This window comes from Oncorhynchus clarkii, chromosome 3, assembly GCF_045791955.1.
Source record: "Oncorhynchus clarkii lewisi isolate Uvic-CL-2024 chromosome 3, UVic_Ocla_1.0, whole genome shotgun sequence".
Lineage (NCBI taxonomy): Eukaryota > Metazoa > Chordata > Actinopteri > Salmoniformes > Salmonidae > Oncorhynchus > Oncorhynchus clarkii.
The window spans coordinates 70,279,405-70,304,859 of NC_092149.1; the positions used below are offsets into that span (position 1 = coordinate 70,279,405).

General features: G+C 43.0%; 1 long non-coding RNA gene across 1 annotated transcript; it reads left to right on the forward strand.

Moving 5' to 3' along the window:
* Positions 1–3,711: 3,711 nt before the first annotated feature.
* Positions 3,712–25,027, forward strand: LOC139402835 (uncharacterized). The gene is made up of 3 exons (XR_011633274.1): positions 3,712–3,830; positions 22,019–24,122; positions 24,359–25,027. It is a non-coding gene; the product is annotated as an uncharacterized lncRNA (long non-coding RNA).
* The last annotated feature ends 428 nt before the right edge of the window (positions 25,028–25,455 follow it).

The following is a 25,455-nucleotide window of genomic DNA, read 5'->3' on the forward strand; positions in this document are numbered from 1 at the left end:
TAACGGTGACAAACGGTGCCCACAAACTGTTAAGCCTTACATAAAGCTGTTCCAACAGCAGAGCTTTCATTTCAGCACCATGGAGTGAATCCTTACCACCTCTACACCTGGCTATCAGTGGGGCCTTGTCTGGCAACAAAACAGTTCACTCAGACTAATTTACTGCCTTTTAAAAAACCATAGCTGATATGACTGACTTGTTTAAACAAATCTGGTTTCTTCTAACAATTGAGATGTACAAACTATAGCATAAGGGAATGACGAGGCACTACATTTGATTAAGACATATTACATTTATGCAGCAGCATACATTTTTGGACCCACCTTGGTGTGCTGTGCTCAGATCCTTCTTGTGGGCAAAGTTTGTCATCCAAGTCTCACATTCTCTGGCTTTATGGTGCTTTCAAGACAACTGGGAACTCTGAAAAAAAACTAGGTTGAATCATGACGTCAGTGATCTTCAGGTCGGAGCTCTAGAAAGAGGCCAGAGTTTCGGACTTGGAATTCTGAGTTGGATGACTGTTCAATACGTATTTTCCCAGATGGAGCTTGTTTTCCAAGTTCCCAACTGTCTGGAACTCACTGAAGTCTGAGATTCCCAGTTCTGTGTTTCCAGTTGTTTTGAATGTGGCAGAAATCATGCTGGATTGACAACATGGCCAATGTATTCAACATTTTCTGACCTATGGTGTTGGATGTGAATGTTTAGCGTTTTAAGCTTGGAAAAGAGACCCTTAAACCCAGACTTGGACCCCACACCCACTCCACTGAATAGCAGGCTAGTGATAGCTTTGCAACGCTTGCAGTTAGCCACTGACTCCTTCCAAGCCACTCATTGTTGAATTTGCGATTTACAACTTGTGTAATGTTAATGTCCAATGGCCGATGAGCACCAATACGTTTTTATCTATAATTGCTCTTCATATGACAAGGATTTGCCAGTAGATTGTTGTATTGATTCATGATGACTGCTTGTCTAGCTTGCTAGCTAATATTTTGAAAGTATGATGTTGACATGATCAGCCCAATCAAAGCTACAGTAGATATAACGTGATTTGTCATTTTATCTGTGGCCAATAACCTTGAGCCTTCTTGGATTGGCACTTCTAATGTAAATCTATGGCAGCACCCAAGGGGCTTGATTTTCGAGCTCTCGTAGATTTTGCGGTGAGGTAATGTCCCCATGAGTGACAGAACACTAAGCCAATCACGTCGCAACTAGAGAACATTACCAACCCCTACGCTTCTTATTTTCTGCTGGCTGCCCTACCACCACAGAAAGCACTGAGCTTGGCTGAATAACTTGCATTTTGGAGCTGCCTTACTCAAGAAATTAGAAAAGAGACCATGTTGTATGCGGCTTTATTAACTCAATTATTTTAAAAATTACATTTGCAAACTGATATGTGACGCGTATTAATGCCAAAATAACATGCAAAGCAGGGAACTAGAAACACATAAGATATGTTTATTTTTGCTAAATAGGTGGGGCCCACATGACGGGTCGCCACTGATGATTTTTTACATTTATTTAACGAGACAAGTTAGTTGAGAACAAACTCTTATTTTCAATAACGGCCTAGGAACAGTGGGTTAACTAACTTGTTCAAGGGGCCGAACGGCAGATTTTTACCTTTGTCAGCTCGGAGATTCGATCTTGCAACCTTCCGGTTACTAGTCCAACGCTCTAACCACTAGGCTACCTGCCTAGTTTAACCTTTCTTACAATCGCATTTTCGTCCACATTCCCTCTCGACAAACGTAGACATTTTCGAAAAAAGGTCTGAGGAAGGACGCAGGAGTTGAACAAATCTAATTGAGAAAACACCACGGTCTCTGGCCCACACTCCAGCACAGTAGGAGGCAGTAATGCACCATTGACGTTGGATGCCAACCCCTGGTAAATCCCATCTAAGACAACGTCTCTACTTTGGGGCGCATGCAGCGTTGCCACGTTCGTGGTTTTCCTGTATTTGGGCTACTTTGACAACGATGTTGCTGTTGAAAAAGTATTGGCCGCGGGTTTTGGGCCTATTTATAAATTGTACCGCGGCTGCCATGGCATTTCTCTTAAAAAATATACAATATATACAATATATACAATATACAAATCACGTGAGCAAGAGGAGAGCTGCACGTGTTCACGTTGTGACAACTTCTTACCAGTTGTTGGTAGGCTATTTAGATTGTCATTATGGAGACACCTATTTCCAACTATTTTTCCATAAAACATAGCAATACGCTAGAACTGAGACACATCAAGAAGTAATGGAAACAAAACACTGGAAAACGACTTTGGGCACATTATATAAATTCGGTGGTGGTTTAAAGTGCATTCTCTATGACTGCTTAAAGAAAACGGTATCAAGCAAAGTGCTTTATGCATGCTCAGTTCTTGGTTCTCGGGGGTTTCCCGAGTGAATTTGAAATGGAAGTTATGGAACTCCCTCGCGTGGTTCATTTTATGAGGAAAAATCATTAGCCATCAAGTAGACTATTAATGAATATGCCATTGTAGGCAACCATTAGATACAATAAATATGTTGAAATGAAGATATCACTGGAGTCATTACGAATCAAATTGTGCCACTTGTGTAGCCTCCCTGTGCCACTTGTGTAGCTGGTGAACTTGTTGCATTGTGTTATTATGAACAAATTAAATTGACAGTAACAGTAGTCAGATTAGGCTACGGGTAGACTACAACAAAACATTTTTTTTAAATAACCACTGACTGTTGATGACAAGCATATTCAGTTCATATACATATTATTAATATTCAGTGATTTAAATTATGACCCCTGTTGCAGCAGGCTATTTGGGAAACAAGCATTTCTTATTGCAAAATTCATTAATAAACGTGTCTGTTAATTTGAACTAAGCAAGCTGCTAAATCGTTCACTTTATATCTTGCCTACATCTTGTCTAGGCTACTTACTGTAAACTATCTGAATTTACATGTAGGCCTATCAGGGGCTATAGGCTACCTGTAGCTACCAGTCAATCTCGAAAATGGGCCATTTATAACGGTTTGTAGGCTTAACATCTGAGACATGGCAGCACAATTGCCAGAAAATAGACTAACATTCGTTTTTTATGTTCATCCAGGTGTTTCTTGCTCAGAGATTGAGATCCTCAGTCCAACTTTCATCATTCACACTTTACATTTATAAACCTGGTTTGAGCCCTGAATGCTGATTGGCTGAAAGCCTTGGTATACCTATTACTGTTTTAATTACAGTGGTAACCAGTTTATAATAGCAATAAGCCCCCCCGGGGATATGTGGTATATGGCCAATATATCATGACTAACCGCTGAATCCAGGCACTCCACATTGCACCGTGAGTAAAAAACAGCCCTTAGCCGTGGTATATTGGCCATATACCATACCCCTTGTGCCTTATGCCATAATAAAGGAATTTGAATATGTGGCAAGAGAAAATATAATTGCCCCCTTTATAAACTCACCAGATAATTTTCCATTTATGGATGTCGATTTAACTCGTTTGACTGCTATTATTATAATTAAGCAATGTCATATAGCTTGCAATAATTATTATTTTGAAACCCGAATTTTGTTTCCAACGTCGTTACTATAATATTCCTTCTTAATTGTCTCGATAACGTTATGGGAAAAGTGTTTATTGTATAGATATGGCAACTCCCCTCTTGCTGTTTTGGAGCTAGTTTTATGCCTTTTATGTGGGGTTTGAGTGGTCATTGGGCTTGAAAATGTGCCTTGATCTGGCAACCCTGGGCGCATGCTATCCTCGATTTATCTCAGGGCACAACAGTGGCGCTAGCTATATCGTTTCAAGCTCTACTCCTCCGGTAAGAACGTCATAGACGTTTATTCCAATTTTACGGTTAATTAGTCAACGTTACAACACGTGCTTAGGTGTTAGCTCCCTCGAGTCGCTGTATTATGAAGTCAATATTTGTTTATCTCCTTTTCTGGCCTGCGGTGGGAGGGTACTATATTACCAAATATTTTTACAACTAACCCTTATTGTTCTATCTGTGACATTCCCCTGCTCTCGCATTGTTTCGCTCGCTCTCTAATGTCGGACGTGAGGCAGTGCTGCTTGCTGACGGAATGGAGTGGTGGTGGGGGTGTTATTTTAGCCCCCTCAGGTTTGTATTAGTGTTGTCAAAAATACTGAGAATAAATATTCGTTTTTTTGGTCTGTCAGCTATTTTATTGACACAAACCACTGACTCAAACAGGTCAGGTGGTAGATATGTAGCTAACAGTATAGCCGAAGTGGGAACGCCAAGCAGATGCGTCACATTTATACATCCAGTAAAGATCTGTCTCATTGTTCTATCTGTGGTATAGCACCCCCACTTCTCTTCAGAAAATGGGCGTGACTTCACATCGTTTTCAGATTTTAAGAAAATGGCGGAAAATTCAATGCTTAAACAAATTAACAAATTAATTATTTAAACTAATTATGACAAATGTCAAGAACATGTTGTGCAATGTAATGACTTTTCATATAGGTTACGTTACACGTTATGTTGGCTGATGTTAGTGTTTAAATACTGGAGAGTTGAGACCCAATCACGGACGCTGGACAGAGTGGATTTCAGTTGTAACAAAATACAGTTTTAATGAGTCAAAGATATCTTGTCCCGCAGTTTTACGTGCACGGACCTAGTTCACATAACTCGGCAAGGAGTCAGGTGAAAAAGAGGCCTTATACAACGGTTACATTCATTTTTATACATAGAATAAAGTAGGTGGAGTCTTGTCGTTTCGGTCTTCTTGACTGGTCGGAGGGTTGGAGGCGGGCCTTGCTCTAGCCAGAGCAGAAGCCCCATTGGTGCACAGCAGAGCCTTATCCTGAGCATCCGACCAATAGAGGGGGTCAGTCTTGTGGCTGGGTGTATGTGTTCTTGCGACGGAATGTCTTTGTTTATATGAGCTATGTGTATGAATATTTATATAACAAATCCCCCTCTTCACGTCTATTAGACGTGAAAACTATAGCAGAAAGGTGGCGGTTGCAATCGTGGGTATACATAAGGTGGTGCTTCTAACCTTGTCTGGTTTGCATGGTGGGTCTGTAGGTGTAGTGCTACGTTTGGGACGGGAGTGATTGGAGGGAGTGATATCAGGAAAGGAGTTAGGGACATGTGTAGGGGTTGGTGTACGTGATGTGGCAGGGTGAAATAGTTGTTCAATTAACCATGTGAAAGTCCTAGGGTTACTCCAAATATCAGTAGGAATATCACAAATAAGGGACCAGATATCCCCAGCCTCACCCAGAGAGGGAGAAATTTCCCTCTAACTGGGCGAGGTTCCCTTCTCAGGGGAGGCGGAGTTTGATGCCGCATCACCTGAGGAAGGAGTGTCTTCATTTGGAATCGAATTTAGGCCGCTCAAATCAGCTCTGACTTCAGTCAGTGTTCTAGAAGGAATTGGGGCTGGGGTGCAATGTGTAAGGCGGTGCCAAGGTGCGCCTGATTTACCTTTGACCTGGACTGAGTGTGAAGTAACCTTCACTTCGTACGGTCCAGTCCACCTGGGTTCCAGCCACTTTCTCTTGTGGACTTTAACCCTCACCCAGTCACCAACCTTTACCTTCAGTAGTGGCGTGTCCCCCGGCAGCTCCCCCTCCTGGACCTTGTGAACCTGGGTAGAGAGTGCTGCAGAGAGAACCGTCAGTTTTTTCACATAATTAGACATTACAATTTGTTGTACATCAAGGGCGGGCATATGACCTCCCTCCCTTGGTGGACCATGCATGACTCTACCAGTCATTATCCCATGAGGCACATACTTTAGCTATCTTAGCTTTTGCTTTTGGTTTGACGTTCCACCAGATTTTGGGATTGGGGCCTGTACACAGATCCAAATCTGTGGGTTATGCCAAATCTTTCTTCCACCTGTCTCAGGTGTTTGTTAAATGTGAGCCATTTGTCAAATTTGATTTGTCTTGGGATGCCATACCTGGGTATTAGTTTGGTTTGTAGCCACTCAAAGACTGACCTAGCATCCTCCCCTTTTGTTAGTATTGTCTCTACCCATTTGGAGAACCTATCTACTATAACTAGGAGATAGCGTTTGCCTTTAGATAATTTGTCGGGGCCCATGTCGGTGTAGTCTATACTAATGTCCTGAAAACATGCATTAGGTACTAAGTATGAGCCCATTGGTGTTCGGTGTGGTTTCTTCGGGTTGTGTCTGTCACAAACATTGCATTTGTCACAAAATAAATCATCGTCATAAAATAAGTCAGTCATATTTTTATGTGAGGGTCCCACCAGATGTGCGAGGCCTTTTTGGAGGGTCTTTAGTTTGCCTTCGTGTGTGGGGCCATGTGTTTCTCATAAAAGTTCTGGGTCCATCAGTGTGGACTGCTTCATGGGCATGGGCTGAGTCTGTATAGATATTCAGTCTTTCCTTTTCCTCTGATGAGGACCTGCGTCAATCCGATGATTTCAGCTAATTGGGCCGATGCTGGTTAAGGGATGATGGCTGATTCAAGGGTGACGTGAACCGTCTGGGAGTTGCTGTTTCCTTCTTCTGCCGTGGGTGGTGGGCATTTTCATGGCCAGGGCATGGTGTTCCCTGCCATTCCCAGGAACTGCGGTTGGTTGTATCCTCCCTGCTGCTGTTGCATGTGAGTAGGTCCGGGGTGGTTGTATGCAGGTGCTGACTGCTGCTGGGAACTGGGTCCTGGTTGATGGTGTTGCAGAGGTGGGTTTCCCCCACTTTCTCTTGCTCTCCATTGCTGTTGCTGCGGGGAGAGTGGTTTCATGCAATCTCTGGCAAAATGACCGGGAATTCCGCAGTTAAAACACTGGTAGTTTCCCCCTCTGTGTTGTCCAGTGTAGGGACCCCGTCGAGCCCATACTGGGTGTTGTTGTTGCAGGATATACTGCTGTGGGGGAGGGTATTGGGGTGGTTGGGCCCCCCTAGTGGCAGTGAGTGAGGCTGCCTGCTGTTGGATCATCTGAGAGACAGTCTGGGCCACTATTTGGGAGATGTCTGTTTTGGTGCCTGACTCCTTCGTTTCTTCCTCCACCATCTGTTTCTTAGGTTTTTCTCCTTGTTGTGCTTCCTTCAATTGGAGTTTCAGGAGTTGTACCTGGAGGGACTGCACCTGGCTCTCAGCACCCCCTCTTTCCTTGTTGTGCTGGGTCACATGGTGGTGCACATGCATATTGAATTGGGTCAGAGGAAGTGCAATCAACCCTACCGTTCCTCTGAGTTTGGTTTTAACATCTCCAGGACACCCGTTGACCACCATTTCCTTCCACATGCTGAGTGTGGTATCAGTGTGATCGAATGGTTCTTCGTGGACCGATCTCCATGTGGTCTTAGCCCTGTCCAGGTATGCTGCAGGTTGCTCACCTGGGTTGATTGTAAAGGAGGATAAGGTGGCATGGTTTCTTTCTGTAGGGTATGCTCTCTGTAGAACTTCCCATAATCTGGTACGGAAGTGGTCTATGGGCAGTGTTGGGGCCCGCCATCCAAGGTCAGCTGCTGTCATGAGGGCCTCCATGGTTCCGTGGTCGGTGGCTCTTGCTAGAAGTGCTTTCATGTCTCCTAGGCAGAGTTGCAGGCCTGACGTAAGTGTCTGCAGTTGAAGTAGCCACGCTGAAGCTCCTCCATGTAGGCTAGGCATCTGTCCCATCAGTGTTGTTAAATCAGTCATTTTCCAGGGCTGGTACTCCACAGTGTGTGCATCACCTGGTGTCGGTCGCAGGGGGTACTGTCCTGCCATCTCCTGCTCTCGCTCTCTTCTATCAGCAATTCTGGAGGACCGACGGAGTGTTTCGGACCCCATTGATTCGGTAACTTCGGTTACTGTTCCTCTCATTATGCCTTCCACACGATAGGCTCCCTCTCTGTTGTTATCTTGGTTAGCTATTAGCTCCCTGAGTTCCCTAGCTCGAGCTATTGATGATTTCAGCAGCTCCTGCATCTTAGTCACGTTTGGAGCTCCCATCGGAGCTGGGGTGAGCACCATGTCAATTTCTTCTTCGTTTTCGATATCCATGTTCTGATGGCAGTCCTCCCTATCCGTCTGATAGAAGTGGTTTGAATCTAATCTTGTTTGTAGGTGTCCTCTGGTTTCAGAGGTGAGAGAGTTCACAGAGGAGCATTGCGGCCTCCGTTCCTGGGGGAGGTCTCCTGCTCCTGGAATCCCAGTTTCGAACTGTTCACATACCATATGGCCAGCCGTTATCCCCAGTGTCATTTCCCCTTTTAACTCCCCTTGGTCTATTCTCAGAACTGGAGCCTGTATTGTGGGAGGTGCCCTGGGCAGGAATGGGTTGTGTGACGGGCTCCGGTGATTTTGTCCCTTTGAGTATGGCGGGGGCTGAACTGCCTCCATTGTCAATTGTGGATATAGTGAGGGAGAAACGGCCACAGGGGGAGCCGTGGGCAAGTTCTCAGGCAGAGCTTTAACATCCCCCGACGCCACAATAGCCACGCACATCATGTCTGGTGTGTTTTTGGGTAACACCCTCCTACTCTCCTGTATGGCCCATGTCCCTATCTTGAGCTCCACCTCCGCTCTCTCTCTCTCTCTTGTACCTACTTTTTTGAACCTGTGTATCTTGTTTCTCTCCGCCTCACTCGCTTTTGCATGCTCTACTGCGTCCTCTAATTCTGTCTGCATATCTTGGAGTTTCCCCCCTGTAGGGGGTCCTCCGCTAAAATAACCTGCTTGTGTCCATTTTATCCGTAATCCTTTCCACACTTTCTCCACTTTCCCATACTGTTCTTTACCTCCCGCTCTATCAATCATACTCTGATCTAAATATTCATTGAATTTTAGTTTGGGCGTGGTGGCTGCAGACATTTTATCTAGTTTGTCTGATAATGTGTATAATGCGTTATTTAGGTATATTCAATCCTTACTATGTGGTGTTTATTTCTATCGTTGTATGCTTAGCCCGTCCCTGGTCGAGACCAGGGATGTACTGCTGTACTGGCTATGGCTTATCTCTTCCACCCCCACCCTCGCATACAAAGGGGGTTATCATTATGTGACGCCCGCCACGTGTGTGTTTCTCCGGTATTTTATTTGAATTTGTTCAGCGATTCGTTTAGGTATTTTCTAGAAATGATTCGGCGATTTCCTTTTGGAACAATATATCAGTGAATATATGCGGTTCTATAACAATTTTCAGAGTAATTCTAGCTCTGTAGGAAATATAGATAGAATTTCTAGACAACTAAGAGTTGTTCAGTGAATTATTTAAATACTTTCTGTAAACAATTCAGTAACTTCCTTTATGAACTTATATCAGTAAATTTGAGCGATTCTATAGCAATTGTCAGAATAATTCTATATCTTTAGGAAATATGGATAGAATAGAAAAACCCAAAGCTCGGCGGCTTATTTAAATACTTTCTAGAAACAATTCAGTAAGTTCCTTTATGAACTTATATCAGTAAATTCCAGCGATTCTATAGCAATTGTCAGAATAATTTTAAACTTTAGGCAATATCAACAGGAATGAAAAAAAAGCGAAAATCAGTATTTCAGCCCGGCTGCTGTCAATCAAAGTTGCACGGCCATTCGATACTAAGGTAGCTTTGTCTATCAGCACGTGTGCCTAATAGCCCAGTTACGTATCCCAACCTAGCGGTTTACTCCGCGACAAACGTTTCTTTCAATTTAATTTCCCCGGTCTCAGAATCATGGAACGTCAACTTTGGTTCATATGTTTTGTTTGATGTGCAATAGCCACCTCTTTCCCGATCTCTGTCTAGTGGAACGCCAAACTTACATATCCTGTATCTACTCGACTACACCTCTTACATAACCTATTAAATAATACACAGCTTTTTTAATAGGGCATTTTTCATGCAGATTCATTCAATCCAACCACACCTCCACAAGACCTATTCGATATTATATGTATCAACAGGAGATTTTACTTGCAGATTCGGTTCATCTATCATTCAACTATAACCACACCTCCACAAGACCTTATTCGATAGTACAGAACGTATCAAAATAGGACATTTTTACTTGCAGATTCGGTTCATCTATCATTCAACTATAACCACACCTCCACAAGACCTTATTCGATAGTACAGAACGTATCAAAATAGGACATTTTTACTTGCAGATTCGGTTCATCTATCATTCATTCATTCGTATGAAATTCTCATTGAATTTCCAACATCCATAATTGTGTCCTTTACGTGTTAAAACACAGCCACTATTTAACGTCACCTCTATACACAACCCAATACATATATAATTAGGACAGTTTTCTATGCAGATTTCAGAACAAATAGGGTCCCTGGAGGAATTTAACACATTGGTCAATCACAATTCACACATTCCTATTAAAATAACTGAGTATAGGCCAATTAATAAGAATATATATTTTTTCCTTTTTTTTTCTTCTACAAAACAAGATATCTTTAATCAATGTCTTAGGTTCTTATGTAAAAAATGTTGGGCACCGATTCATACTCACGCCCAGTACTTTCTGATCAAAATTTGGTTTAGGCTATAATACAATATGCAGATTTCGATATAACAGGCTCTGCTCACCTTATATAGAGCGCTCCGATCAGATTTCCTGAGGCAAGATGAATGGCTGGGGAAGTCACTCTTCCGTCTGATTTTTTAGCCGTGATCAGTCTCGTCCTCTCACACTAACTTATCATAGATCGAATTCAAGAATAACCATCCTACGCTACCAAGTTCTGTTAGTGTTTAAATACTGGAGAGTTGAGACCCAATCACGGACGCTGGACAGAGTGGATTTCAGTTGTAACAAAAGACAGTTTTAATGAGTCAAAGATATCTTGTCCCGCAGTTTTACGTGCACGGACCTAGTTCACATAACTCGGCAAGGAGTCAGGTGAAAAAGAGGCCTTATACAACGGTTACATTCATTTTTATACATAGAATAAAGTAGGTGGAGTCTTGTCGTTTCGGTCTTCTTGACTGGTCGGAGGGTTGGAGGCGGGCCTTGCTCTAGCCAGAGCAGAAGCCCCATTGGTGCACAGCAGAGCCTTATCCTGAGCATCCGACCAATAGAGGGGGTCAGTCTTGTGGCTGGGTGTATGTGTTCTTGCGACGGAATGTCTTTGTTTATATGAGCTATGTGTATGAATATTTATATAACACTGACAAATTGTTAGCTACACTATCCATCAGTATGTACCGGTGTTTAGCTCGTTACCTAACGTTAGTTGACTACTAATACATCGAACTTGCCAGGCAGTATATTAACAATAATCTAACTGCCCAACGTTTATTGACTTGATTATTCACGTCATTCTTAGCTAAGTGGTGTAGTCGAGGTGCGTTCTCAAAGGACATAGTTAATTCTAGCTATCTACTCTGATTTCAGAGCACTCTCGTCTGAGTGTGCCAGAGCGCAGAATGACTGATGCATTTACGAGGGCGAGTAAAATGGTCAGAGTGAGGTGTTCTCTCAATTGTGTCTGGAAATAGCTAGCAAGCTAGCCAACATTAGCTAGTTAGCTTGGGTGCTTTTATTTTATTTCACCTTTATTTAACCAGGTCGGCCAGTTGAGAACAAGTTCTAATTTACAACTGCGACCTGGCCAAGTTAAAGCAAAGCAGTGCGACAAAACGACAACACAGAGTTACACATGGAATAAACAAACAGTAAATAACACAATAGAAAATCTGTATAGAGTGCGTGCAAATGATGTAAGGAGGTAAGGCAATAAATAGGCCATAGTGGCAAAATAATTACAATTTAGCAATTGGAGTGATAATGTGCGGATGAGGATATGCAAGTAGAAATACTGGTGTGCAAAAGAGCAGAAAAAAACAACAAATATGGGGATGAGGTAGGCAGTTGGTTTGGCTATTTACAGCTGCAGCGATCGGTAAACTGCTCTGACAGCTGATGCTTGAAGTTTAGTGAGGGAGATATAAGTCTCCAACTTCAGTGATTTTTGCAATTCGTTCCAGTCATTGGCAGCAGAGAACTGGAAGGAAAGGCGGCCAAAGTAGGTGTTGGCTTTGGGGATTACCAGTGAAATATATCTGCTGGAGCGCGTGCTACGAGTGGGTGCTGCTATGGTGACCAGTGAGCTGAGATAAGGCGGGGCTTTACCTAGCAGAGACTTGTAGATAACCTGTAGCCAGTGGGTTTGGCGACGAGTATGAAGCGAGGGCCAGCCAACGAGAGCGTAGAGGTCGCAATGGTGTGTAGTGTATGGGGCTTTGGTGACAAAACGGATGGCACTGTGATAGACTGCATCCAGTTTGTTGAGTGGAGTGTTGGAGGCTATTTTATAGATGACATCACCAAAGTCGAGGATCGGTAGGATGGTCAGTTTTACGAGGGTATGTTTGGCAGGATGCTCTGTTGCGATACAGGAAGCCGATTCTAGAATACATTTTGGATTGGAGATGCTTAATGTGAGTCTGGAAGGAGAGTTTACAGTCTAACCAGACACCCAGGTATTTGTAGTTGTCCACGTATTCTAAGTCAGAGCCGTCCAGAGTAGTGATGCTGGACGGGCGAGGAGGTGCGGGCAGTGATTGATTGAATAGCATGCATTTAGTTTTACTTGCAGTTGGACTCCACGGAAGGAGAGTTGTAATGGCACTGAAGCTCGTCTGGAGGTTAGTTAACATTAACACAGTGTCCAAAGAGGTGCCAGAAGTAGACAGAATGGTGTCGCCTGCGTAGAGGTGGATCAGAGAATCACCAGCAGCTAGAGCAACATCAATTATATGTATACAGAAAAGAGAGTCGGCCTGAGAATTGAACCCTGTGGCACACCCATAGAGACTGCCAAAGGTCCGGACAACAGGCCCTCCGATTTGACACACTGAACTCTATCAGAGAAGTAGTTGGTAAACCAGGTTAGGCAATCATTTGAGAAACTAAGGCTGTCGAGTCTGCCAATAAGAATGTTGTGATTGACAGAGTCAAAAGCCTTGGCCAGGTCGATGAATACGGCTGCACAGTAATGTCTCTTATCGATGGCGGTTATGATGTCGTTTAGGACCTTGAGCGTGGCTGAGGTGCACCCGTGGCCAGCTCTGAAACCAGATTGCATAGCAGAGAAGGTACGGTGGGATTCGAAATGGTCGGTAATCTGTTTGTTAACTTGGCTTTCGAAGACCTTAGAAAGACAGGGTAGGATAGATATAGGTCTGTAGCAGTTTGGATCTAGAGTGTCACCCCCTTTGAAGAGGGGGATGACCGCAGCAGCTTTCCAATCTTTGGGAATCTCAGACGATACCAAAGAGAGGTTGGAAAGGCTAGTAATAGGGGTTGCAACAATTCCGGCAGATCATTTTAGAAAGAGAGAGTCCAGATTGTCTAGCCCGGCTGATTTGTAAGGGTCCAGATTATGCAGTTCTTTCAGAACATCAGCTATCTGGATTTGGGTGAAGGAGAAATGGTGAGGGCTTTGGCGGGTTACTGTGGAAGGTGCCGGGGTAGGGGTTGCCAGGTGGAAAGCATGGCCAGCCGTAGAGAAATGCTTATTGAAATTCTCAATTATAGTGGATTTATCAGTGGTAACAGTTTCCTAGCCTCAGTGCAGTGGGCAGCTGGGAGGAGGTGCTCTTATTCTCCATGGACTTTACAGTGTCCCAGAACTTTTTTGAGTTAGTACTACAGGATGCAAATTTCTGTTTGATAAAGCTAGCCTTAGCTTTTCTAACTGCCTGTGTATATTTGTTCCTAATTTCCCTGAAAAATTGCATATCACGGGGGCTATTCGATGCTAATGCAGAACGCCACAGGATGTTTTTGTGCTGGTCAACGGCAGACAGGTCGGGAGTGAACCAAGGACTATATCTATTCCTAGTTCTAAAATTTTTGAGTGGGGCATGCTTATGGTGGTGAGGAAGGCACTTTTAAAGAATAGCCAGGCATCACCTACTGATCGGATGAGGTCAATGTCATTCCAGGATACCCCGGCCAGGTCGATTTGAAAGGCCTGCTCACAGAAGTGTTTTAGGGAGCGTTTGACAGTGATGAGGGGTGGTCGTTTGGTCGCAGACTCATTACGGATGCAGGCAATGAGGCAGTGATCGCTGAGATCTTGATTGAAAACAGCAGAGGTGTATTTGGAGGGCGAGTTAGTTAGGATGACATCTATGAGGGTGCCTGTGTTTACTGATTTGGGGTTGTACCTGCTAGGTTCATTGATAATTTGTGTGAGATTGAAGGCATCAATCTTGGATTGTAGGATGGCCGGGGTGTTAAGCATGTCCCAGTTTAGGTCACCTAGTAGCACGAGCTCAGAAGATAGATGGGTGGCAATCAATTCACATATGGTATCGAGGGCACAGCTGGGGGCAGAGGGAGGTCTATAGCAAGAGGCAACAGTGAGAGACATGGCCTGGTTCCTCTCTAGGTTTCTTCCTAGGGTTTGGCCTTTCTAGGGAGTTTTTCCTAGCCACCGTGCTTCTACACCTGCATTGCTTGCTCTTTGGGGTTTTAGGCTGTGTTTCTGTACAGCACTTTGAGATATCAGCTGATGTACAAAGGGCTATATAAATAAATTTGATTTGATTTGAGAGACTTGTTTCTGGAAAGGTGAATTTTTAGAAGTAGAAGCTCGAATTGTTTGGGTACAGACTTGGATAGTAATACAAAACTCTGCAGGCTATCTTTGCAGTAGATCACTTTGGCAGGTCTATCTTGGTGGAAAAAGTTATAGTTAGCGATAGAGATTTCAGGGTTTTTGGTGGTTTTCCTAAACCAGGATTCAGACACTGCTAAGACATCTGGGTTGGTAGATTTTGCTTAAGCAGTGAGTAAAACAAACTTAGGGAGTAGGCTTCTAATGTTAACGTGCATGAAACCAAGGCTTTTAACATTACAGAAGTCAACAAATGAGAGCACCTGGGGAGTGGGAGTGGAGCTAGGCACTGCAGGACCTGGATTAATCTCCACACCACCAGAGGAGAAGTAGGATAAGGGTACGGCTAAAGGCTATATGAACTGGCCGTCTAGCATGTTCGGAACAGAGAGTAAAAGGACCAGGTTTCTGGGCACGATAGCATAGATTCAAGGCATAGTGTACAGACAAAGGTAAGGTAGGATGTGAGCACATTGGAGGTAAACCTAGGCATTGAGTAATGTTGAGAGATATATAGTCTCTAGTGATGTTTAAACCAGGTGATGTCATCGTATATGTAGGAGGTGGAACAACATGGTTGGTTAAGGCATATTGAGCAGGGCTAGAGGCTCTACAGTGAAATAAGACAGTAAACACTAACCAGGACAGTAATGGACGAGGCATATTGACATTAGAGAGAGGCATTCGTAGCCAAGTGAACATATGGGTCCAGTGAGTGGTTGGGCTGACTGGGGGACACAGCGATTCAGACAGTTAGCAGGCCGATGCTAACAGTTAGTTGGCCAGGGCTAAACAAGCTAGCAGTTAGCAGACCGGGCAGGCAAGCTAGCAGTTAGCAAACCGGGGCAGGCAAGCTAGCAGTTAGTAGACTGGGCAGGCAAGCTAGCAGTTAGCAGACTGGGTTAGCAAGCAAGCAGTTAGCAGGGGCTAGCAAGTTAGCCTTTGGGGGATGTCGCAATGGGGGTAAGTTTTTGCCTCTTCGTGCGGTGACGTCGATAGACCAGTCGTGGAATTAGTAGGGTTCCAAATAGCTCTAGGTAGCTAGCAGGCCTAGCTGGTTAGCAGAATGGGCCTTCAGCGGGCGTCGCGCCTGAGGGGCCTGTTGGAGTCCTCGGGCAGATTATGTCGATATTCCAGTCGTAGAGGATCGGCGGGGTTCCAGGAGTAGGCTTCGGTGGTAGCACAGGAGCCCTGGCCGGGCTAGCTTCAGGTTAATTGGTGCTTGCCCCGGGATGGAAACGCTAGCCAAGAGTAGTCACCCGGGATTGCGGTTAGCTAGTAGCGAAGATCCAGATGAAAATGTTCAGTTTGTGGTAGGAATCCTGGGATATGGGGGGGATAAAATAAATAAATAAATAATAGGTCCGTTATGCTCTGGTTAGAGTCACGTTGTTCGAACTGGCGAGAGCTTTCTGAGCTAAAGGTTAGCTGATGACCGCTAGCAATGGTTTGCTGACTGATAGCTGGTAGTTAGCTGGCTAGCTTCAGTTGAGGGATTCCAGATCTGAAGAAAATATAAATACTTTTGGGAGAGAAAAAACAACAACAAAAAACAGATGAGGCGGTTGCAGGAGAGTATTTAGAAGTTGAGGTTTAGTAAAATATTTTTAAAAGATATGCGAAGAAAAATATGTAAACGATATATACAAGGGACACGACAGGACAAAGACGTCTGACTGCTACACCATCTTGGATCAAAGTAACGGAATTACATTTGCTTCCCTACAGGCCTGAGGGCACACACTTTCTAGTAGGCTTTGATGGAACATAGGGCAAATAGGAATGGCAATATCATCTGCTATTATCGTCCAAGTCGGAGGATTTTCCATCCAAGTTGTCAGACCCCGTGGCTTGTCATTGTTGATAGACAACAATCCTTTTTTTCAATTATTTCACTCACTTTATGAAATTCAAAATTACAATGCTTGTCTTTCATTGTTTGGTCAGTTATACTTGGGATGTGTAGTAGAGGTCGACCGAGGACAAAAAAAGCAGATAGCGATTAATTGGCCGATTTAAAAAAATAAATATATATATATATATATATATATATATATATATATATATTTTAAATGTATTTGTAATAATGACAATTACAACAATACTGAATGAACACTTATTTTAACTTAATATAATACATCAATAAAATCAATTTAGCCTCAAATAAATAATGAAACATGTTTTAAATAATGCAAAAATAAAGTGTTTTAGAAGAAAGTAAAAGTGCAATATGTGCCATGAAAGAAAGCTAACGTTTAAGTTCCTTGCTCAGAACATGAGAACATATGAAAGCTGGTGGTTCCTTTTAACATGAGTCTTCAATATTCCCAGGTAAGAAGTTTTAGGTTGTAGTTATTATAGAAATTATAGGACTATTTCTCTCTATACCATTTGTATTTCATGTACCTTTGGCTATTGGATGTTCTTATAGGCACTTTAGTATTGCCAGTGTAACAGTATAGCTTCCGTTCCTCTCCTCGCTCCTCCCTAGGTTCGAACCAGGAACACAACGACAACAGCCACACTCGAAGCAGCTTTACCCATGCAGAGCAAGGGGAACAACCACTCCAAGTCTCAGAGCGAGTGACGTTTGAAACGCTATTAGCGCGCACCCTGCTAACTAGCTAGCCATTTCACATCGGTTACACAACCCTAATCTCGGGAGTTGATAGGCTTGAAGTCATAAACAGCGCAATGCTTGACGCACAACGAAGAGCTGCTGGCAAAACGCACAAAGGTGCTGTTTGAATGCTTATGAGCCTGCTGGTGCCTACCACCGCTAAGTCAGACTGCTCTATCAATAACATAATAACATAATAACACACAGAAATACGAGCCTTAGGTCATTAATATGGTAGAATCCGGAAACTATCATCTAGAAAACAAGACGTTTATTCTTTCAGTGAAATACGGAAATGTTCCGTATTTTATCTAAGGGGTGGCACCCATTAGTCTAAATATTCCTGTTAAATTGCACAACCTTCAATGTTATGTCATAATTAAAATTCTGGCAAATTAGGCTGCCCAAGCTGTTGCATATACCCTGAAGGGACACAATTTCACCTGGTTAATATTGCCAGCCTTGGCATTCTCTCAACCAGCTAAATGAGGTAGTCACCTGGAATGCATTTTAACTTCTTGATTCTACTTGAGACGCATATGTCTCAAGTAGGCACCTGGAAATGCAAATGCGCTACGCTAAATGCTAAATGTACTCGTTAAAACTCAAACCTTGATCAAAATTCACAAGCAGGGTATTGAATTAAAGCTACACTCGTTGTGAACCTAGCCAACAAGTCAGATTTTTAAAATGCTTTTCGGCGAAAGCATGAGAAGGTATTATCTGATAGCATGCACCACCTCAAAATGCCTGAATGCGACGTAAACAAAGACTCTGCTTATCCGACGCAGCACAAAACGCAGAAATAAAATATAAAACATTCATTACCTTTGACGAGCTTCTTTCTTGGCACTCCTATATGCCCCATAAACATCACTATTGGGTCTTTTTTTCGTTTAAATCGGTCCATATATACCCAAAATAGCTTTCTATGGAAGCTGTGTCATTCAGAAAAAAACATCGTTTTTAAACGCTGCGTCATTTTTTAAAATTAAAAAAGTCGACGATAAACTTTCACAAAACACTTCGAAATCCTTTTGTAATCCAACTTTAGGTATTAGTAAACGTTTATAATCTATCAAAATGATTACAGGGCGATGTATATTCAATAGCTCCTCGTCTGCAAATCAATGGCTGCCAATGCCCACATTTACAGCGTCCTGGTGGAGACTGGAAGAAACGGAAGCCAGATAGTTGGATTTTCCAACAAAAAATTCAATTGAAAATGACGACAATGGCGACATCGTGTGGAATTTGTATGAATTGCATGCAGGTCGATATTAAATTTTGTCCTCTTTTAACAAGCCATGAAAGTGACTTATGGAAATTATTTTTAGCTTTCAGAGAGCGGTTTTTCTTGCGTTTTTCAATGAAACACACGATCTGTTATAGTCACAGCCGTGATTTAACCAGTTTTAGAAACTTCAGAGTGTTTTCTATCCACACATACTAATCATATGCATATACTATATTCCTGGCATGAGTAGCAGGACGCTGAAAAGTTGCGCGATTTTTAACAGAATGTTCGAAAAAGGAGGGGGTAGAAGTAAGAGGTTTTTAAGGTGTGCCTTATTAGAAGTTAATTTATGGAATTTCTTTCCTTCTTAATGCATTTGAGACAATCAGTTGTGTTGTGACAAGGTAGGGGTGGTTTACAGAAGATGGCCCTATTTGATAAAAGACCAAGTCCATATGGCAAGAACAGCTCAAAAAAGCAAAGAGAAACGACATGAAGGTCAGTCAATCCGGAAAATTTCAAGAACTTTGAAAGTGTCTTAGAATGAAGTCTGAAAAACCATCAAGAGTTTTGGTTCCATCCGCCGTGTCTTTGTGAGACACCGAGTAGGTGAACGGATGATCTCTGCATGTGTGGTTCCCACTGTGAAGTATGGAGGAGGAGGTGTGATGGTGCTTTGCTGTTTTGATGTCATCACTATTATTCTACAATGTAGAAAATATAAAAAATAAAGAAAAACCCTTGAATAAGTAGGTGTGTCCAAACTTTTGACAACTTGTTTGGAGTCCACCTGTGGTAAATTCAATTAATTGGAAAAGATTTGCAAAGGCACACACCTGTCTATAAAAGGTCCAACAGTTGACTGTGCATGTCAGAGCAGAAACCAAGCCATGAGGTCGAAGGAATTGTCCGTAGAGCGCCGAGACAGGATTGTGTCGAGGCACAGATCTGAGGAAGGGTACCAAAACATTTCTGCAGCATCGAAGTACCGCAAGAACACAGTGGCCTCCATCATCCTTAAATGGAAGACGTTTGGAACCACCAAGACTTCCTAGAGCAATCGGGGGAGACGGGCCTTGGTCAGGGAGGTGACCAAGAACCCGATGGTCACTCTGACAGAGCTCCAGAGTTCCTCTTCCAGAAGGACACCCATCTCTGCAGCACTCCACCAATTAGGCTTTTATGATAGAGTGGCCAGATGGAAGCCACTCCTCAGTAAAAAGCACATGACAGCCCACTTGGTGGCACCTAAAGGACTCTCAGACCTTGAGAAACAAGGTTTTCTGATCTGATGAAACTAAGATTGAACTCTGGCTTGAATAGGAAACCTGGCACCATCCCTATATTGAAGCATGGTGTTGGCAGCATCATGCTGTGGGGATGTTTTTCAGCGGCAGGGACTGGGTGACTAGACAGGATCGAGGGGAATTGGAACAGAGCAAAGTACAGAGAGATCTTTGATGAAAACCTGCTCCAGAGCGCTCAGGACCTCATTGGGGCGAAGGTTCACCCTCCAACAGGATAACGACCCTAAGCACACAGCCAAGACAACACAGAAGTGGCTTTGGGTCAAGTCTCTGAATGTCCTTGAGTGGCCAGCCAGAGCCTGGACTTGAACCCGATCGAACATCTCTGGAGAGACCTGAAAATAGCTGTGCAGTGACGCTCCCCATCCAACCTGACAGAGCTTGAGAGGATCTGCAGAGAAGAATGGGGGAAACTCCCCAAATACAGGTGTGTCAAGCTTGTAGCGTCATACCCAAGGGTCTAAAAGGGTCTGAATACTTATGTAAATGTAATTTTGAAGTTTTTATTTTTAATATATTTGCAAAAACCTGTTTTTGCTTTGTCATTATGGGGTATTGTGTATAGATTGATGAGTGGAGAAAACAATTTAATCCGTTTTAGAGTAAGGCTGTAACGTAACAGTATGTGGAAAAAGTCAAGGTTTCTGAATACTTTCCGATGCACTGTATATGTAATCGTATACAAATGTAAGCAAGGTGTAAAATGATTGTTTTAGTCAAATATTATATCTGTTTGGGCTTATTGCAGTCAATTTGCAGTCTACAAATTATTTGTAATTATGATCTGGCACCCTGAATATCCGCCAGAAATTACATTATGGTTACATTTTCTGGCAACAGCTCTGATGGACATTCCTGCAGTCTACATGCCAATTGCACACTCCCTCAAAACTTGAGACATCTGTGGCATTGTGTTGTGTGATGATAAAACTGCACATTTTAAAGTGGCCTTTTATTGTCCTCCAACACAAGATGCACCTGTGTAATGATCATGCTGTTTAATCAGCTTCTTGATCTGCTACACCTGTCTGGTGGATGGATTAGTTTGGCATAGGAGAAATGCTCACTAACAGGGATGTAAACGCTCCCCATCCAACCTGACAGAGCTTGAGAGGATCTGCAGAGAAGAATGGGGGAAACTGGGGCGGCAGGGTAGCCTAGTGGTTAGAGCGTTGGACTAGTAACCGGAAGGTTGCGAGTTCAAACCCCCGAGCTGACAAGGTACAAATCTGTCGTTCTGCCCCTGAACAGGCAGTTAACCCACTGTTCCCAGGCCGTCATTGAAAATAAGAATTTGTTCTTAACTGACTTGCCTGGTTAAATAAAGGTAAAAAAAACAAAAAAAAAAAAAAAAAAAAACAAATTTGTGTACAGAATTTGAGAGATAAGATTTTTGTGCGTATGGAAAATGTCAGGGATTTTTTTATTTCAGCTCATGAAACATGGGACATACATGTTGTGTACATATTTTGTTCAGTACATGACTAGGATTGTGCCTTTTGGCTTCTGGACAATGAAAGAAAGTTGATATGAAAACCAATAGAACAGGAGAGAAATGCATGATTTCAAATGGCATATGAGGAAGTTTTTATGAAATCATTGCCTCCATGTTTCTATGGTCAGATTTTGCCTAGGCTACATTGAAGCAATGTAAGACATGCCTCATAAGTAAAACGTTCAGGTTTCATCAGTTAAGTATATGTTTCCAAAATGCATACTGTCTCCAGCTCACATTGCAAAGTGGTTGGTGACATGCTGGTAGCCTACCGTTGCCTCTGCATGGCAAATGGGAATAATAAAAATAGTAGCTCTTTTTAATCGTGGCCATCAAAACTGTTTTTAAAATGCTATCGTATTGTTGCGCTATTATAAAAGCACATATTTCACTCCAGCAACAATGAGCTGGTGAGCTGCAGCTCAAGCGCTGTCTGACAAGTGATATTCTGCAAAAAATAGATACACATGCCCCAATTTAATTCCACAATATTTAGCAAATTGACCAATAAGCATGACTGTCAAATGTATTTACGATTGTCATATTTGTCCATCAATTAATAAAAAGCATTATTTTGCAAAGGGGTTTTTTTTTTCGGTCGGAAACCCTGAGCAGAGCTCATTTATGATTACTTTGTAATCAACCTGCTCGCCTAAACAGTGGTTGGCTATATTCCTATTTCTTCACATACGCACAGCTTGTACCTGAGATACTTCCATTCAACATTTTTACCATGTACTAGGCTTATGATGGGTTTCTCCTGACCTATGCTGTGTTTTGTGTAGGTGCAGATGGTAGCAGCCTAAATGATGGATGGGGAACACCAGGAAGAGAATCCTTTACACGAGAAAGGAAATCCTCTACACAAGGAAGAGAAGACTTCAAGTGATGTGGAGAAGACTTTATATGACATGGAGAGAGCTTTATGTGACATAAAAAATAGTGCTGAAGAGAACAGTTCAAGTGATGATAACAGTTCAGGTGATGAGGTAGAAGAACAAAGACTGGATTCAAACCTCCCAAGTGGTTCAGATCCTCTTCCATCTAATGCAGAAAGCCCCTGCGATAATAGTGAATCTGAGCCGTCCCCCCAAAAAGCAGCACAAGCTAAAAAAACTTGCCTCAAGAAGTTTGCGCCACGGAAAGGCACAAGGTCAAGCCTACGTTCCAGTACAAAATTGACAGTCAGTGCATGTGATACGACAGATGATGGTAAAAGAAAATTGGACAAAAAGCACTTCTGCCTGTATTGCAGTGAACCACACCACAACATTGCAAGACATTTAGAAAGGATGCACGCAGAAGAAGCAGCTGTTGGTCATGCTATCAGCTTCCCAAAACTCTCCAAAATCAGGTCTCTGTTGCTTGACCAACTCCGTAACAAAGGCAACTATCAACACAACTTTGAAGTTCTTCAAAGTGGAGCTGGGGAAATTGTGAGAAAGTGTAGACCATCTAACGATGGCGTTTCTGTGCGTGACTGCCTGCCCTGCCAACACTGCTTAGCTTTTTTCTCCAAAATTGATTTATGGAAGCATGAGAGCTCATGTAATGCCAGAAAAGGACAAGATGAAACGAGGGGAGGAAAAAGAGTGAGGATCCAGGCTGCGTCCTCTCAACTTGTTCCATTGCCTGTCTATTCTACTGGAGGATATGAAGAAATAATACACAATATGAATCAAGATGACATCTCATGCCACATCAAAAATGATCCCCTCATATGTAAATATGGCAATGCACTATCTGCAAAGCATGGTCATGCCAAGTCACAGTTTACTTACATTGGTTCAAAAATGAGGGAATTGGCTAGATTTGTACTTGCTGTAAATGAGATGGACTGTGGTGTTCAATATCTGCATGAAGTATGTGTACCATCCAAATTCAAATTGGCCGTTCATGCTGCCAGGAAAATGAGTGGTCATGACCCTGCCTCCGACAGGTACAAGACCCCATCTCTTGCTTTAAAGATTGGCTATTCCTTGAAAAGAGCTACCGAAATAGCTTTTGGGGAGAGTCGTATGACAGAGGACCGTGAGGCAGAGGAACAAGCCAAAAGGTTCATTGAACTTCTTGAAAACGATTGGAATAACTGTTTTTCCGGTCTATCCCTCAGCGCTGTCCCTCAGTGTGATGAAGTTGATGTGTCTTCACTAACTGAGGATTTGATCAAACTTCAGAAGTTTCTCAAGGTTGCAGAGGACACAGCGAAGAAAGAATTGCTGGAGAACCCCACCAACACTGTCTGGAAAAAGCTCAATGAAACTCTTCTTGCAGAAATAGCTCTCTTCAACAGAAAAAGGACAGGCGAAGTTGCGAAAATGCTGTTGGAAACGTACACAAACAGGAAGAAATCTCCAGCTAGTGCAGACATTTTCAATAACCTCTCAAGGCTGGAGCAGGAGCTTGGAGACGACAAATTAACCAGGTTGGAAATAGAAGGCAAAAATGGTAGGAAAATGCCAGTCCTACTAACGGAGAGGATGATCTCATCTCTTGAGATCCTTATTGCAAACAGAGACAAAGTTGGTGTGTCAAAGGACAACCCTTATGTCTTTGCACGTAGCCTGGATGCAGCAAGCTACATCCGAGGGTTTGACTGTCTGAGGAAGTGTGCACATGAGTGTGATGCAAAGAATCCTGAAAGTCTGATCCATGCGACAGTGAGGAAAGAGGTTGCTATCCATTGCCAACTACTAAACTTGAATGAAAGTGAATTGGATCAGGTGGCAAAGTTATTGGGACATGACACCCAGGTCCATAAAGAGTACTACAGGCTCTCTGAAAATGCATCACATCTAGCAGAAATCAGCAAACTGCTGCTTGCAATGGATCAGGTTTCAGTGGTAATTCCAGGGCCATCTGAGGAAAGGATTGTTTATCCTACATATGGTGAGTATTAGTTGCTTTACAGGGTATTTGGAGAAAATGTCCATTGTGTTTTAAGGGGTTAAATGATCAATTCAGTGGAAAAATCTGTTTTTGTGTCATTTACATGTTCACGAGACCTACATTTTTGAGAAGCTGGCAACTTATTACTCTATAGTGTTTGCTCTGTTCCTCTTCACAATATATGATAATGGCACATGTTCATGAATCCTTTTCTTCTGTTTCTATTCATTTCATAGGGACATCTTCTGCAGGGACATATCCAGCTGGGACAGATACTGGTAGGACACATCCTACTGAGACATGTCCTACTGGGTCATCATATCCTACAGAGACGTATTCAGCGAAGTCATATACTGTGGAGGCACAGCCTTCAAGGTCATATCATGCTGGGACATATCCTGAGAAGTCATATCCTTCAGGATCACATTCTGCGAGGTCATATTCTGCAGGGACAGATTCTGCGAGAGCATATCCTACCGTGACACATCCTGCAGGGACCGATCCAGCAGGTTCATATGTTGCAGGGACATATACTGCAGGCACTCACCATGCAAGATCATATCCTGCAAGTCCTTATGGCCTTTCATCTCCTGCAACATCATATGCTTCGGGGACTAATCCTGCAAGTTCATATCCTGCACAAACACTTCCAGCGCGTACAGTTATTACGCCAACACTTCATGCACAGACACTTCCTGTCAGGACAGTTCCTGCGAGGACAAGTCCTGTGAGGCCGTGGAGTGATGCGGCTAAGGCTGCGGTAAAGCGTCAGTTGGGACACTTTATCTCAATGATGAAGGTTCCAGGTAAACGGGACTGTGAAGTATGCCTCCACAATGAACCAGCTGTACGAGACAGGACTTGGAGAGACATCAAAAACTATGTGCACAACACAGTAAAATCTATTAAAAGGAAGAAGGGCCTTACAGGAGTGGACCCCAGAAAATGGACAAAGAAAGAATCGGCAAAGATTGCTAAGGAAGAGGTTGGTGGAACAAGGACTGTACCTGCACAGGGTGAAGACGAGAGACTAGAGGCAGGTCCTGTTGCTGTGACAACACAAAGGAAGCAGAAGATATGGAGTGATGAGGCTCAGGCTGCGGTCAGGCGGCAGCTAGGAGACTTCACTAAACTGATGAAGATTCCAGGTAAAACGGAATGTGATGCATGTATTGCAGCTGAACCAGTTCTACAAGGCAGGACATGGAAAGATGTAAAAAACTATGTGCATAACACATTAATGACAATGTGCAGGAGGCATATTTCAGGCAAGCAAAACATGGACCATGAAAAACAAAGTCCAGGGACACAGAAACCAGGGATGCAACAGAAA